The sequence below is a fragment of the Chiloscyllium plagiosum genome, chromosome 10 (genome assembly GCF_004010195.1).
Source record: "Chiloscyllium plagiosum isolate BGI_BamShark_2017 chromosome 10, ASM401019v2, whole genome shotgun sequence".
NCBI classification, from domain to species: Eukaryota; Metazoa; Chordata; class Chondrichthyes; order Orectolobiformes; family Hemiscylliidae; genus Chiloscyllium; species Chiloscyllium plagiosum.
Genome location: NC_057719.1, coordinates 70,728,181 through 70,746,382, shown reverse-complemented (window position 1 = coordinate 70,746,382; position 18,202 = coordinate 70,728,181).

Sequence of the window (18,202 nt, the reverse complement as noted above, 5' to 3'; positions counted from 1 at the left end):
TGGGTGCACCCACAGGCACTGCCGCAGGTATCTGACTGGCCTTCTTGAGGGCGAACCCATGGAAAGAGACTGACCCGGATGGAGTCCCTGGTCATGAACCTCAGATCCTGTGTGAACCAGCTGGCATAAGTACTTGCAGGCATCTTTAATCTTTCCTTACTCCAATGTGATGTTCCCACCTGCTTCAAGAAGACCACAATCATCCCAGTGCTAAAGAAAACTCAGGCAATGTGCCTTAATGACAACTACCTGGTGGTTCTGACATCTATCGTTATGGAGTACTTTGACAGGTTAGTAATGGCACCTATCAACTCCATCTTCCCAGATTGCCTTGATCCAGTATATTTCACCTACTGTCACAATAGGTCTACTGCAGCTGCCATCTCCCTGGCCCTACACTCATCCCTGGAATATCTGGATAACATGGACACCTCCATCAGACTTCTATTTATTGGCTTTGGCTTCACCTTCAACACTATGATTCCAAACAATTTCATCTCCAAAATCCAAGACTTGGGACTCTGCAATTGGATTGTCGACTTCCTGACCCACAGACCTAACAGTAAGGATGGGTGACAACACCTCCTCCACAATAATCCTCAACACTGGTTCCCGACAAGGCTGCATACTCAGTCCTTGCTATACTCCTCATACACACATGACTGTGGCTAAATTCAGCTTCAATTACATTTACAAATTTACTGATACCACAACCATAGTGGGCTGGATCTCAAACAATGATAAGACAAGAGTACAAAAACATGATAGACAGCACAGTTGCATGGTGGAAAGACAACAATCTGGTCATTGACTTAAGGAAGCAGAGTGGAGGACATACCCCTGTCTGTATTAATGGTTCTGAGATGGAGATGGTCGAGAGCTTCAAGTTCCCGAGAGTAAACATTACCAACAATCAGTCCTGGGTCCATCCACATTGATGCTACAGTCAAGAAAGAACACCAACACCTCAGAAGGTTAAGAAAGTTTGGCTTGCCCATAATGACTCTTAACAGTTTTTATAGATGCACCATAGAAAACATGCTATTCTAATGTATCACAGCTTGCTATGGCAACTGCTTTGCCCAGGACCACAAGAAATTACACAAAGAAATTAAAGCGCAGCCCATCATGAAAACTAGCCTTCTTCCCGCTGCCTCGAGAAAGCAGTCAATATAATCAAAGACCCCTCAGACCTTGATATATTCTCTTCCACCTTCTTCCATTGGGTAGAAGATATAAAAGTTTGAAACCAACAGACTTAAGAAAGCTTCTTCCCCACTGTGATCAGACTTATGGATGGACCTCCCATCTATTAGAGTTGATCTTTCTCTGCACCTTCTCTGCAGCTATAACACAATATTCTGCATTCTGTTCTATCACCCTGATGTAATTAGATATGACTTATCCGACTAGCATACAGAACAATCCTTTTCACTGTATCTCAATCCATAATAAATCAAATCAAAGCTGTAGGTTGACATTCTCAGGGATCCAGGGATCTTCCAGCTGTAACATGAGATTTGAACATATGTGCAGCCTAAAGATTATGGAGTAGGGATTCATTATTCCACTGTCATCAGGTGATTGCAAAAAAGGGAAATAAAACATAAAAAAGGATTATGTACAGTGAATGAAAGTGTGAGTTACACTGGACAAATTCCTTTGTCTGTCTCCCTCCATTCCTGTCAGACCTTTCTCCCCAAAGATTCTTGCTTTTCCAACAAGAGGCCATTTAACTCCTCCAACTGTCCCACCTCACACTACCAACAACTGGTGGAGCTCCCACAGAATCGCTCAGCTCCTTGCTCAGTGCCCTCCATTACTATTGCCACCAGCTTTTGGAGATCCAATTACACAGCTTACATGCCTATGACATTTGAAGCTCAGTTCCCCACTATGTTAGATGCTACAAGTTAGGAACTAACCTTCAAGCTGTGTTGTTCCACCCTGAAGTTTAACAATACGTATCAATGAATTCCAATTGCAACGACACTCGATCACGGTATATGGAACTTTGAAGCCTAAAAGGAACATGATGCCCAGCAGTGCAGAAGTAAGGTAAATGACCTCCTGCATTCTGCAAGGGTATTTGGCACAATCTGTGACATCACACTCTCAGGGGCACCACTCACTGTAACTCTGCCACTGCACAGGCATCTCACCAACGTTCATAGACTACAGGCCTCAGTATTGAATGCAGCATGTCCACTCAATGACTGTCACTCACCTCATCTTCTGCAATTACGAACATTTAATGCCTTCTGACCTTTCTACTCACTGACCACCTCTCCTGCTCATGAAGGACTACTTCCTGCTCTTTTATCCAGTTCCATCATACTCAATCTCTCGCTTTCTGTCATTGCAGGAGAACTGTCTCACACGTGGACAGAGAGTACCGAGATGAACAGGGGGAGGCAGACATTAGGCTTTTCATGCTCCACAAGGATAAGCCTCTGGATTTGCTCAAACACAGAGCCACTTGTGACAATTACATTGCTTAGTGTACTCGATAGACCACAAGCCAGTGGGAAGGATGTAGGGACAGACAGATCTCAACATCATTGAGATGTTAAACTGGGAACTACCCCAATGTAAACTGGGACAATGATAATATTAAATGTGGAGAGGGGTCAACATTCCTAGATTACGTTCAGGAAAATTTCCTATAATGGCATGTTGAGGTTCCACGCACATTGATCAATGTGTGCAGAAGTCACTAATGCATGTGGCCTTGGAGGTCTGCAGATGGAAAATAGGGGGAAATGTACCTGTGAACCATCAGTGGGAGGGCATTCATCTTGGTATGTATTATCATGGCACAGTCTGGTGAGTACATCACTGATGCATCTCTGCAGTTAGCCAAGTAAGAAATTCATATGACTCTGACACTCAGACATATTGCAGAGATCCCCAGGAACCTGCTTAGCCCCAAGTTGAAGACATGCCCTATTCTTGGTAATTACTGACGTATTCAGACTGCAGATACAGGCACAGGTACATTAAGGCAGGTCTGCCAGAGACAGTCATTAGGCTGTATCCAAGGATGTACGAGCCCACGAACATTCTCAGCACTGCGCTGGCTCAGACTTGAGTATACCTGGTTGCGTCCATAAACAGGCTGATGATTCCCATGGAGACTCGGATCTGGCAAAATACTCAGTAGCTGAACTCTATTCCTTTAGCCATCAGTGTTCAGCATCAATGACAAGGTGAGACAGGGTTGTGGTCCAATGTCCTTTCCTCTCAGGGAGCCAGGGAAGTGAGAGTAGGCACTTCAGAAGCTTCTTTTCAGGACACTCCAGAGGAGCTCAATCCCCCTGCATGTGATTCCAAAGCTGACAGCAGTACAAGCTGATGAGGGTAAGCAGGGGTGTCTTCACAGTCCTGGGCTATCTAGGCCCAAATGCACTCCAGGATGATGGCCTAATTCTTTCAAACAACAGGTCAACTACAGGTTGTGGAAATAGGGCCTGTACTTGATGTTGTAAATGGGAAAGGGCACTTCATTTTATTGGCGCTACATCATTGTAAACAACTTTTGTTAATATATTTTCACATGCTTTGATAAAATGTCAGCTCCAGTATGATTTTCACAGTTGGACCTGGTTAAGTCTTGCCTATTTTCAGTGGCCTTTAGTTTGGAGCTACAGTTAGACACAGAAAGGTGGTGAAGGATCAACTACTATAGGCAGTGCTGGATCCTACTGCCTCCACTCTGGTTTTTTAGCTGAAATAGCCAGTGGCAATGAGCAGTTTTACTGCCCATTTCCATAGCAAGAAGACAGTGTGAACATCAACACACCAGCTGTTAGCCAACAGATCTGTATAGCAATTAGCAACACCAAGTTATGGAGTAAAATTCACATATGGACTGGCAGCATCCTCTTCAGACATCCCAAGGATGAATGAAGTTCTAATGGAAACACATTGTTCATTTTTCACAAGAAACTGACTCCTTGAGTGCAGAAAGCCTCAGACATCAGGGATGTTTGAACCACGATGCAAAGACTGCAGCCAAAGTGTTTCACTTTGGACTCCTCTGAAGCTGAACACAAATTAGAGGAATGTTAGAGGTGACCTGCATACATCATTCTGTATTTATGAGTGACAGCACAAAATCTACAGGGAAAGGTTCAGTCAATTTGTCAGCTTTTCAAAGCAGCATGCTGGCATTCAATGCTGTGAAGTGTACAGTAGGGACATTCACTTGTCCACTCTCCCACATAACACAGGGGTCAGCCAAGAATAGCTACACAGCGTGCTGCCACTTGTGGGAACAACAGGCCCTTCAGGGGAGGCTGAAGCATTTCAAGGCAACATAGCACCCTGCACACAAAACAAAACAGTGAAGGGTTACTAATAATGGAAATGTGAAGAGGAGATTCCTTAGGATTCCCGTCGACCTGGTGGCTATCATGAGAGATTTCATGGCTCAGACATAATATCCTGCCAGATGCCTAAAGAGCTATTTGACATTAGTTCTATGAATAGGATGAGGCTCTCGACTGAGCACGGCAGTGCCCCCTGACTGACTGTAGTCCCATTTCACTTACTAAGGACTGTTCCCTTTTGACTCTCACATATTGCCACTTGCTTGAAGCATGTGCAAGTAGGTTTGTCATGTAAGCTGCTGGCACAAGCTGCAGCTCTGACATTGATGTAAGACAATGCCGTACAGTGACATGTTCACTCAGATTCCTGTTCAGTGTTCTTAACATCACAAGCTGCCTGATTCTCCTCCTGTTCTGAAAAACAAGCTAAACTGCAGAGCACATACTGGCAGTCTGTAACTAAGAGTCGATGACCTTGTTTGCTCAGAAAGCAAACTACCCACACAGAGGCTGGCAGTAACCAAGTAAATGCAAAATGAGTGAGTGCTAAGAAAGCAATCTAAGAACCATCAAAGACTGCATCTATGTTTCTGCAAAAACATCCTCTAGTTTAGTGAGATGCATGGCTGTCGCTGTGTACAAAGCAATTTGACTAAAGCATAGATGTCTGGCAGCTCAGAGTGCTGCAGTGGTGAAGTGGTGTCTGAGTTAGTCCAAGAGTAGACTTGATAACTCGTTTAGACTGGTGGTCATTTGCCAATGGGCAGTTATGTGGATGAAAGGTTGGAGACATTGCTGGCCATTGTGCTTGCAGGGGTGTTGTTCAGAAGAAGCATTTGAAAGGTGGCTGGGTTGGGCAGTTGGTAAACTACTCAGTTTTATCGGTTAGGAATTGGAGAATTGAAAATGAGAGGATGGGTTGGGCTTTTAAAGAGATTCAAATGCATTGAAATAAGGTCATCACTGCTCAACAGCATGATCCTGAAGTTGCCATTTAAAGTTTGAAGGGAAATGTTTGGATGTCGAGAGTCTGATGTTTTAATTCTTGTGTTACCATACTTACTGCATCAGAGAGGTGAAAACCCAGCCCTCAGGTTCAGATTCTAACATGTCTGCCAATTCTTACCTCACTTTGCATTTGATCCTTGCCATGGAGCAGTCAGAAGGAAATTTGTGTTTGGAGCTTTAGCTGCAAGATAACCCATACCAGCAGGGTTGCCTGCATACAGAATTGGTGATTCTTTAACAGCGAACTTGAATAAATAATTTGTATTTATATGACATATTTGGACAGGATTAAAACATCTCAAGATACTTGTTTTCTACCTTTTCATGTGAAACAGATGTATTTGGCTAGGCAGGCATTTATGGCTCCATCCCTAGATGACCATGAGAAGGTGGGGGCATTGGACTACCTTCTCGAATTACTACAGCTACATCTTCAATGCTATTAGAAAGGGAATTCCAGGATTTACATCCTGTAACACAGAGGGAATGGCAATATTTCCAGGTCAGGATGTCGAGTGGCTTGGAGGGAACCTTGCAGGAAGTGGCATTCCTTTGTATCTGCTGCTCTTGTCGTTTTAGATGATTGCAGTCATGGTTTGGAAGGTGCCATCTGGGAGCCTTGGTGTATTTCTGCAGTGCATCTTGTAGATGGTACACATTGTTGCTGAAGACTATATTCATTGGAGTTTAGAAGATTCAAAGGGATCTCATAGACACCTAGGAAATTCTAACAGGACTAGACAAGATAAATAGAGGAAGAAAGTAAACTGAATAGGCCAATTAGACTGAATTGAAGTGAAAATTCTTCACCTAGAGAGTGATGAGCCTGTTGTGTTCTCTGCCACAGCAAGTGGTCGAGTGTAAATTATTGTTCATTTTCAAGGAGTTAGATATAAATCTCAGGGCAAAATGGATCAAAAGCAATGGGTTGAATGATCAACCACAATTATATTGACTGGCAAAGCAGGCTCAAAAGGCCAAATGGTTACTTCTGCTCCAATTTTCTATGTTTCTGTTTCTATGCTCTTAAATTGGTTTCCAGGTAAATCTCAGCACAGTCTGAATTATTTTGATTGAACATCTCAATACTCTGTAGATGTCTCTTGCTTCTTCCTCATCATTGTCTAGAATCGGAAAGATTAGTACTGTCAGCACTACATTACTGTGCAGGTCAGCTGCCATAATTCTCAGTGCCTTTGTTGAGCTATATTTAATGGATCCTCTCAACTATTGAGGCACCTGAGGAGAAGTTCAGTATCCTGATTGCCTGCTCAAGACAGCATAAAGTGTTTCAAGTGCTTCATTTTCCTTGTTTTCGGCTATTAAGCTTAGATACTTGAGTGAAGCCATCAGCTTGAGTTGCAATGGTCTCTAAGCAACCCTTTAAGAATATTGCTGTGACTGAACAATGAACAGATCTTGGATTTACATTATACAAAATAACCATGGCAGCTTCCATGGTAGCAAGACATCTGTATACTTAGGTGATGACAAGTCTTCTTATCAGTGAATTTGAGAGGGTGTTCAGTGTTAATACTATATATCTCTTCCTGCTTCTATCCACTTGTCTTCCATATCCTCATTATCAATCTCTTCAAAAACAGGGTAATGAGTGAATTCATGGATATATTATAAGCATAATAACAAATGCACTTTCAGTAGATCATTTTTTACCTTCACTGTATTTCCAGTAAACCATCAGGACAAATCATCTGTTCAGTTTAGAACACTAATATAATTTAAAGGAAGTGAATATCAGATGAGTTTATTATTACTGACCATCCCAATCTGCTACTTTATCCCACAAGCAGTGAAGTTAAAAATAACAAAAGCTGCCCTGGAATCCTTTTGCTTGTACAAGTTAAAATTTTGTCCAGTCTGCCACAGATCTGCAGATTTAAAGATGTAAAAATGTATTTTGTGAATAGGGTTTGAATGCGCATTAGGGGTGGTGCTGTACTAAAGGTTGAGGCATTTGAATTTCTGGATTAAAGGTTGTTAGAGTATTATTGATTTTTTACCAAAATTCTCAAACAGTCTCAGAAGTCTTCACTGAATATAATGTATTCAGCTGATCTCACTAAGTAAATGAACAGTGTGACTTTCATTGTGAATATGACATTCAATGGCACCCGGAAATCTCACTAACAGCTTCTTTTACAGGTGTTTAACTGATTATAGTTGAGAGAGGTCAGTGATTTCAATGCAAGTTTGTAAAGTGGCATGCAAACCTTTTAATGAGCAGAAAGAGCCAATGAAATTGGCAGCCAATGCTAGAATACTTTTAAACTCCTTTACCATCTAGTATTATCCAACCTTTGCAGCTCAGTACTCTTGGTCAACTCAGATTCTCTCACTCTCATTCTGCATGATTGTATTAATTATCACAACGTAACAATTGATGCTGAAAGCTGAATAGGAGAATGTTAAAAACAATAAACCACACTAGCATTTAGTTGTTTCCAAGCTGTGGAAAGGGATTTATGTTGGTAACCTATCAAACTGTGGAGTTATAGTATATACAACGTAGAAATAGATGAATCAGTCCAAAGACTCCAGTTACATTCCAATCGTATCTCCTCTCATCTTTCTTCAGATAATTCTATCAGCATAGCCCTCTTATTGCTTGTCATTCATGTATAACTTTCTTTTCAATGTATCAATTATGTTCACTTCAACCACAGAACAAAGAATGTGGAAGAGAGGGCTTTTAGGAAAAGAGAACAAACAGACAAAGAGTTTCCAAGCCCAAAGTAACTGACATGGTTATTCCAAATACATAGTGTAGTGCTAGTCTTAATTCTCTTCCTTGTTTGTGCTGACCTGATGTCAGTGAAATAAGGAATTCTTGCTTCATGATCTTTCGGCCATCTGTGTGTTCATATCTCATGTTATATTTCTGCTGAAATTGGCAGGATTTCACAGCTCAAGGATCAATTCTTTGCAGATAAGATTGAAAGATGCCTGGCCAAGAAGGAGCAGATGATGGAAGAATTGGAAGTAGCAATGTACGCAAGGGAGACTAAAGCTGATTGGAGATAATTGGAGACTCCAGTATTGGAAAGGGAATTGGACCTTTAACTGAAACGCAAGGACAGAGACTCTACATGTGAGTTGTTTTAATGATACAGAGGAAAGAAGCAATACTTCAGGTCAGGTATTCTCCTTGCCATGAAGAAGGAAGCTGGGCAGATTTGGTGAAAGACCAGAAACAGCAGATAGTCTGGCAATTGAAGACTATTGAGGCTGCACAGCTGTATTTGGCAGCCAGAGGCCATAACATAAGCAAACAGGTGGAGTTGGTGATGAATGCATGTGTGTACAAAAAAACTGTTGGGAAAAACTGAGAAGAGGTTGAGATATTCAAAGGAATCTGCTGTGGAACTTTGACATACCGACAAAGGCTTTTGAGGTCAGTAGTAACACGACTTCATGGTTTTCATGTGCTTAGAACTTCTAAATTATTAGGTCACATTCTTCTCTGGATTCCTCCTTCCAACTGATGAGATACTGAGAGACTGCCTTGCTGGAGCTTTGAGGGAAAGGAACGTCAAATAGAGTTGAAGAGGCTTAATTGTGACAAACCTCAATGATCTTTCTTTGGAGCATGGGATCACATCATCTGGATTATGGGGATAAGATTGGATCCTAAGACCAGGCAAGAGGCTACGAGCAAGGAGGTGATTATCAGTGCAGACATCAGGCTGAAGAGGCAGGTGGAACAGATGATGAAAAAGATGGCAGATCCAGCCTTACCTCCTATCTCCTTGACAGTCTCAAAACTGATTCTGCCCGAGGGTTGGTCTAAAGTGGTGTTGGAATTGTGATAGTACTGGGCACATCAACAAGACTGCCATCAGCAACCACTACTATCGAGCACAGAGCTCCAATCCAGTACAAGATCCTTCCCTTCTTACCAAGCATTAAACTATTTGGTTCTCTCACCAAGAGCTAGGTGGGGCATAAAGTGTTCGGGAAATTTGGGAAGGTAGAAGCATCGTGTCTCATTAACACTGGAGTGGAAGTGTCAACCCTTATTCACCAGTTTCTCTGTGAGCATTTGGCTAATGAGTGGAAACTAATTGATGTATCTTGCTTCATCTAAGTCTCTTTTCAACAGAGTCAGATATGTCCCATCATGGCTACACCAAGTTCTCCCTGTCTGTATTCAGTCACAGCCTGGGGGAAATGGTTGTTTGTGACTTGGCCAATATTCTAGTGGAAAGAAAGTTGAAACAACCTATAGTGTTAGGGTCAAATATATGAGGAGATACCTGGGCATCTGTGGAAAATGTATTTGGTGAATGCTATGAGCAGCACATTACAAAGTTGGTAGACAGGGCATTTGACCTTACTCTGTGTGCTCAAGTTGCATCAACCTAGATGGGGCCATTCAGGTAGAATAGAATCAGCTTGTTCTTTTATCCACTCACACCATAATTATTCTTGGAAGCTCATTCCAGCCATTTGCAACTGGTCAACATCGTGTCACGTGTCACAAGTGGCAGAGCTCCCACTTGGTGTAATGCTGGGAATTGCCCTCATCATTGTATGAGAAAAGGGTAAATACTCATGAAAATTGGCAATTTCAGTGACAAGAGTGCTTACCTCCAACTAAGAACACCCTTGGATGTCTTTAAACCATGCCATTGGCATGGACAGTAGACTGACTGGAGGAGATATCGCTAACCTCATTTCAAAAATAGACACTGGCAAGTTGGATGAAACCAACCAAAAAGCTGGTTTCTGATCTTGCCAAGTACAGGATGTCTTCCAGTAAAGATAGAATGACAATCCAAGGGATTATGATATAAGATAACTGCCGAGGAAAGACTCTTTACTGCAGGTATCCCACACTGTTACTGGAAGGAAGTCTGGGCTGATCTGCAGAAGTCTTTATGGTGAAGTGTTATCCAAAAATCATCAAGTTTGTATACCTCTCCCATAATCCTGATGAGGAAAAAAATCCAGAAAACTTAATATGTGTGTTAATTATTTGTACTCAACACATATATTCATTAGTATGAAAACCCTCTACAAAGCATTGAGGAAATTCTCAAAGGTGCAGAGTATTTCTGAATAAGTCATTAAAAAGGCAGCATTCTGAAAAAGTACCAGGGGACTATGAATACAATAAAATGCATTTAGGGCTCCATTATGCCCCTGCCACTACGTACAAATAAAACTTTTGCTTGCTGTTAATTTCCTTGTGATATTACATTCGTCCTCAGCTCAACATTTGAGGAGATGTTTGCAAAACGTAGACATGGCCTTAGCCCACTTTTGACAGTTTAACTTGAAAAATTAAACTCGATTTGCCAGCTCTTCCAGACAGACAATACTTTTTTTTTTCCTGAGGAAAACATTACTCTGGACAATGAGGAAATCCAATTGGTAGAGATTGGGCTGAGCCCCAGACTGAGAGGGAATGGTGTGTGTTCGTTGGTCTTGTTGTTTACTGTAGGAAGTTTGTGCAAAGCAATGCACAGTTGGCTGCCCCTCTGCATAGATTGCTGAGAAAACCAGAGAATGCTGCCGGAGTGGTTGAGAAAGGGTGTATCAGGCATGATACTTCACAGAGCATTATAGCGAATGATGATCATGCAGGATGCCAAGTGACAGCAACAATGCCTGCCCTGACTAGACAACAGTATTACTGGCCTGGCAAGACTGCTGATAGTGATGATTACTTTTGCAATTGAAAGAGGTTTACTTTAGACAAAACAGGGAAGCAACTTCACCCCTAAAGGGGATCTGGTTTTAACAAGGAAGGCCCAGGCAATTGATTTCACAATCTTTGACCCAAGTGGTAATGAGACTGAGTACATTCTCGTACCCACAGGTGTCTCCCAAGTTCATACAGACCATTCCCACTTGTGACCTAAACTCTAGCTAAAGGGTTTGTCTGCTTCTGTGTGCTATGTTGGATTCACACTGATCAAGGACAACTTCATGAACAGAATCCTGGCAGATCTTTTCAAGGTCTATGGCATTGCTCAGAGCTACACGACCCTCACCCCATCACCTAGACTGTAATAGTGATGCAGAATCCTAGAGTGACCAGTTGTGAATTCAGGAGGAGTATCCAGTGCATGGAATTCTATTCCTGATCTGGAAAAGGGCCTGCTTGGATGAGAAACTGAAAGAACAAGTACTGCTGATCTTACAATTCCTGGAACCACGAATGACATAGGTGGTCTAGCAAAGAGCCTGGATTACATGTAAAGTACCAATACACATAAGAGGTTGAGGAGGATTTCTCAGGAAAACGCTCACTGTCACCCCAACTCTTCCCATTTCAGCAACGCAAAACTAAAACTCTCTGTTTTCAAGAACTCTTGAATATTCTAGGCATCGTTGAGCTGGCTGGTTTTACAACTGTATGCTGTATGTATGTGCTGGGACAGGAGGTTTCAAGCAGGAGAGAGTGTTACATGGCCTCCAACAGCAGGTGGTGATTGCACTGAGCAAGGAAGCTATTCCCTTCTCTGAGACCTCCATTAGCATGAGGCAACAATGGGTGAGGGTATCTGGAGTAGTCCATCTGACCAACTGGAAAATAAAGAATGTCTTTGGTGGGCAAAAGACTGCTGGGAAGAAAGAGCAGACTGACAGGCAAAGAATTCCTCAGCCCAGTGTAAGCTAGATGGTAATTCCATATTGTAGTGTTTATCCTTCATTTCCCTTCTTGATTGCAATGACTTGTTGCCAGGAGAATAAAGATGTCTGCTTTTGTATGCTCAACTCTCAGGTTACACTACCCTAAAAATATGGACCAACTTAAAAGACAAGCGCACAGATATTTGATGGTCTCGTGGAAGATACCTATTATCTTGTGAAATTAAGTAAAAAACTAACCACAAGTTTAATTGTCTGCAAATCTGCAGTAGTATTTGGACTTAATGCAAAGGATGTCCTCAAAGAGAGCATACATCAGAGATTGCATGATGTAGTGCCAAGATCTTAACCTCTGTCTTGTCTAGGTTCTTTTTGATTGTATCTCAAAGCTAAGAACACTCATTTTAATGCTGCATACTAACCTGTTCTGCTATTAAAAAATGCTCATTCCCAAATGTTAGGATATAAAGTATTTTTATATATGGCTTTTTGAGGTAAAGATAGATCAGATTGACCAACAGTTCATTTGTTTCGCATTACTGTTGCCTGTTGAAAAAAACTGCAAAAGTAGTAAATATTGATATTAACTCCACTACTAAAGACAATTTAAAATTTAATTCGCACAAAGCAATTAGGTAAAGGATAAAGATTCTTGTGGTGCAGTGGTACAGTTTATACCTCTGAGTCAGGAATCCTCGGTTCAAAGTCCCACAAGGTCCAGAGGTGTCTGATGACATCTTTAGACAGGTTGATTAGAGATTATCCAGGTCTTAGGTTTATGGAATTGTACAACCGAGTAAGAGTCCATTGAGCCTCTGCCTGCTCTTTTAAAGAACAATGCAATTTGACCCACGTTCCTTCTTTTTCACCCTCAGCCTGCAAATTTTATCTTTGCAAGTATTTCTTCTTGAAACCTACTATTCGCTCCTCCTTCATTTCCTTTTAGGGACTACATTCCAGATCAGAACCCATTGCTGCCAATTTTCCATTTCAAATGGGCTGGTGGCTGCTGATCCAAAAATTATAATGTTGAAACCTAACAGTTTGTATACAAGAAATAATCCCTTTAAGATGTGCATATGTGTAGCTGTATGGAAATCTGAAATAATGCCAAGCAGTGCATAGTGAAAGAAAGTTAGAGGCAAAAATTGCTCACTGATTTAAAAAAAAATTCTCATTTCCCCTCTGGTCTTAATCATTCATATAGACAGAATCGACTTCCTTGGGAATGTTGACCAGAAAATGATTAAATTCAAGATTACATAGTGCTAACAACTGGTGTAAAATTAAACTTCAAAGAAATGCAGGAAGAGCTAACAGGAATTAACTGGAGAATTATATAATAATCTGACAAAATATTAACTGGAGACAATAATTTCAGAAGGATATTAGACAGATAATGTCTCTTTGGCTTTAATTTTAACATGCATCTCTGAAGAAAAATTAAATTGGCAATAGCATTATGGGAAAACAGGAAAATGGCATTGAGGAGTATAAATATGTTATTCACCTTATGATTTTCATTCATTAATGAGGCTCTCACCTATTTCCAGTGGGACCTCTGACCACCTGGACCAAGTTTCACCAAAATATCAAAGCGTGAGGAAAGCAAACCTTTCAGCCCAGATGCATTATTTTGGTTTACTGTTAATGACCTGTTTCAATGTGCAAAAAAAAAATCACTTGCCACTTACCATGTTGCAAATTAAGTTGCACTATAACTGTATGAAAAATGGGCTTAAATCTATCAAACAAATAGAATATTGTGCAGTGCGGATAGAGAGAGAGAGACCTGGGCTGATACTTTTATTCGGATGCACTATAGAGTTTGCTCTTCTTTTGAAGTACATTAATGTGCTGGGTTCTGGAAATGTTATGAATAATATTTTTTGAGAACTGTTATATTGCAATATGTTTCTAGAGTAAATATTCTGAGTGGAATGTAATCCCCTTTCATGGTAAATTTGATTGTTGGAGATCATTCAAGGGAACAACTGGGGACCCTGCTGCCTCCACCCCAATTAAGCCCCACTTAACAGTCTCATCCACTGCTAGTGGCATTGACCCAGCAGCAAGTGAAGTTTCCCAGAGAGGCAGGACAACAATCAAACCGTCACCTCCAGTAAATTCAGCCTTCTATCTCCTCAAGTATGCCCTCTTTATACATTTAAAAACAATCCTCAGAATATTAGTTACACTCTCAAGAGAAGTGTGCTAAAACCACTTGATTGAAAATATAGCTTGTCTAAATGTGCAATATATTTAATGCTGCACATTCAAAGGCTATGCATTGGAGAAATAAATGAGGGAAAATGCAAATCTTCAATTCTGTTTCAGCGGGTTTATCATTCTCTTGTCATTGAGATGATGATCTCTAATCTGATACAAGTCTGTGGGAAATGGTACTCTCCAGCAAGGATTGAGGATAATTAAACTGCTCTTGGAAAATAAAAGAAGTTTGAAAGGGAGGGACTGACCTGAGTTGCAAACCTAATCTAAGTCATGGCCATGTCAAGAAAGAACATTGTGAGCAGATTTCTGACCTCTCTGATGTGATGAGAATGATGGTGATTGAGATATTAATCATTCCAGGAGTCAAAAGAAAGCAGATTCTTAACTTCAAGAAAAGCTTTCCAAATTAAGGACTGGGGCCTGAGTTGGAGAACTCAGAATATCACTGTTGATGGAAGAAGTCTATCTCCATACACTTCATCTTATTAATAGCCCAGAGTACAACACACTTCAAATCTGAAAGACTGGACTGGAGCGACTGGGCTTGTATACCCTTGAGTTTAGAAGACTGAGAGGGGATCTGATTGAGACATATAAGATTATTAAAGGATTGGACACTCTGGAGGCAGGAAACACGTTTCCGTTGATGGGTGAGTGCCGAACCAGAGGACACAGCTTAAAAATATGGGGTAGACCATTTAGGACAGAGATGAGGAGAAACTTCTTCACCCAGAGAGTGGTAGGTGTGTGGAATGCTCTGCCCCAGAGGGCAGTGGAGGCCCAGTCTCTGGATTCATTTAAGAAAGAGTTGGATAGAGCTCTCAAGGATAGTGAAATCAAGGGTTATGGGGATAAGGCAGGAACAGGATCCTGATTAAGGATGATCAGCCATGATCATATTGAATGGTGGTGCAGGCTCGAAGGGCAGAATGGCCTACTCCTGTGCCTATTGTCTATTGTCTCCCTCTTCACAAATAAGAAACTCGATGGTGCAAAATCTTGATGGAGAAACAAAGCAAACTTGTCTCAACAGTGCTCACTGTAGCACACGGAATAGCTGTGCAAACCTTTTAGCTTCTCTTGATACAGTATCACTTCTTCTGCATAGGATTCCAATAGACACACTTTTCCTTGACCCTTCATCCATACAACTCGACTTTGACAAAGCACTAGCCCCTCGCATCATCTTCATGCTTGGCCTCAGCCCAATTCTTCCTTGAGTTCTGGACTTCACCAAACTGTTTTGGAGCTATGGGAAAGCTATGCATGGTGATGAAGAGCTTATGCTCGAATGCTCGGATGCTGCCTGACCGGCTGTGCTTTTCCAACGCTACAGTCTTGATTCTGACCTCCAGCACTTGCAGGGTTCACTTTCTCCTTAGGCATACTTATGGCAGGTCATCTTGTGCAGAGGAAGAATCAGGGCATCTTTTGGATGTACTCTTTCAAAATAAACAGTGAAAAGGTTAGACGCCTGGTAGAGCACTGTAATAAAAACAATCATAAGGCCAGTGGAAAATTACAGAACTGTCATGAAAACGCATCATTAAATTAAAATGTCACCTCATGAAATGATGCTGCACCCTAGCCCTTGTTGGAGACCCTCAGTCTCTGGTCACCTTTGTCTAATGTATGGAAACAGAATTTGTAGCACTGATATGGAGCTAGGTATCTTCTATGTCTTAGCTGCTTTTTAGCACAGAAAGCTTTTAGAACAGAATTGGAGGTAAGCAGAGCCTCTTAGTGTGCTGTGTGGTGCAGAAAGTGAGGCAGGCAGCTTGTGGTCAGTCTGAAGAGTAAATATATCAATCAGAGAGGATGTGGCCATGCTGTTATACATCACAGTGCAGTATCAATGTCAGACCTGTAGCGTGATTTACTTTAACTTACCCATGGTGCGTGGGCATTGCTGGCTGGCCAACATTTATTGCTTATTCCTAGTTGCCCTTAAGATAATGGTGGGGAGCTGCTTTCTTGAACCATTGCAGATGGTGAGCGGCTTGGAGGGGAACTTAAGGGCCATTAGGACTAAGCAATAAATTTTGGCCAGGCAGCAGATACATGGGAATACCATCACCTGCGAGAAGAAGGTGGTGAGCTGCTTTCTTTAACCGCTGCAGTCCACATGCTATAGGTTCACCCAAAATGCCCTTAAAGAGGGATATTGACCTAGAAAAGGTGAAGAAATGGGAATATATTTCCAAGTCAGGATGGTGAGTGGCTTGGAGGGGAACTTGCAGATGGTAGTGGTGTTCCCATATATCTGCTGCCCTTGCCCTCCTAGATGGAAGAGATTTGGAAGGTGCTGTCTCAGGATTTTTGGTGAATTTCTGGAGTGAATCTTGTAGATAGTACACAATGCTGCTACTGACCGTCAGTGGGTAGAGGAAGTGGATACTTGTTAATTTAGATTAGATTCCCTACAGTATGGAAACAGGCAATTTGGCCCAACAAGTCCACACTGACCCTCCAGGCGCATTCCCCTACCCTACATTTACCTCTGACTAATGCACCTATGGGCAATTTAGCATGGTCAATTCACCTGACCTGTACATCTTTGGATAGTTGGAGGAAACCAGAGGAAACCCATGCAGACCGGGGGAGAATGTGCAAACTCCACATCGATAATCACCTGGGGCAGGAATGCAACCTGGGTCCCTGGCATTGTGAGGCAGCAGTGCTAACCATTGAGCCACCGTGCCAACCACTGAACCACCGTGCCACCCATAAAGTAGTGCCAATTAAGTGGCCTGCTTTGAATTGGAAGGTGTCAAGGTTCTTGACTGTTGTTGGAGCTACACCCATCCAGGAAAATGGACAGTATTCCATCACACTTCTGAGCTGTGCTTTGTAGATGTTTAACAGGCTGATGGGAATCAGAAGGTGAGTTACTGGCTGCAGTATTCTGATCCTCTGACTTGGTCTTGGAGTTGCTGTGTTTATGTGGTGAGTCCAGTTGGGTTTTTGGTCATGGTAACCCTTGGGTTGTTGATCGTGGGGATTTAGTGATGTTAACATGTTTGAAAATCAAGGGGCAGTGATTAGTTTATCTCACATTGGAGATGGTCATTTCCTGGCATGTGTGGCGCAAATGTTACTTACCACTTGTTAGCCCAATCTGGGATATTGTCCAGATCCTTTTGCATTTGAACATGAAATGCTTTAGTTGTACCAGCAGCTCATAGAGAAAACACTCTGCCAATTTTTTTCAAATTCTACAATTCACATGTAATGTGTGAAGTAAAAAAATGCATCTGCTTGGTGGGATAGCCACGTTTTGACTTGCACGAGTACCAGCTTCCATGCCATTACAGTACAGTGATTGGGTCACACAATCAGTCCTTAAGGTCAAGTGCAAGCAGACAGGAAATGCAGATCTGTTGGGATGCTGAGAGAGTCTAGTGCAAGGGGTGGGCCCTGGTCAGTCAGAAGTCAGGTCTGTACATTCAGGTCAGCCTGGGTGTGTTAGGCCATAGTCGGTCATGAGGGTTGGCTTTCAATAGTCAGGATGTTAATGGGGTCAGTCCATGACATCCTGGGTAAAATAGCAACTCAATTCTGTGGATGGATCTCATTGTACCGGGTAGCTGAGGGAACAGTGACATTGACTGAGGGGTATAGATAGAGTCAATGGTCATTGTCTTTTCACGATTTCACGATTAGGGGGCACATTTTTAAAGGGAGAAGAGAAGATTTAAAAAAAAGCATGGGGGCATTTTTTTTCCAGAGAGAGTGTTTCGTGTGTGAAATGAACTTCCTGAAGAAGTGGTGAATGTGGATACAGCTAAAACGGTTAAAAGACATTTCACACTTAGGCAGTTTTTGAGCAAAAAAATGTAATTCTGCAAGTACAAATTCACCCACAAATTTCATAAATCCATGTAAGATTCTGTAACTCCCACTTTAGAAATAGAATCAGTCTGACCTAACATTGGGACAGACAGACTTTAACTTCACACCTTCAATGCTGAGGTGACACCTGTTGTTAAAAGACATCTTGAGAATGTAACTTT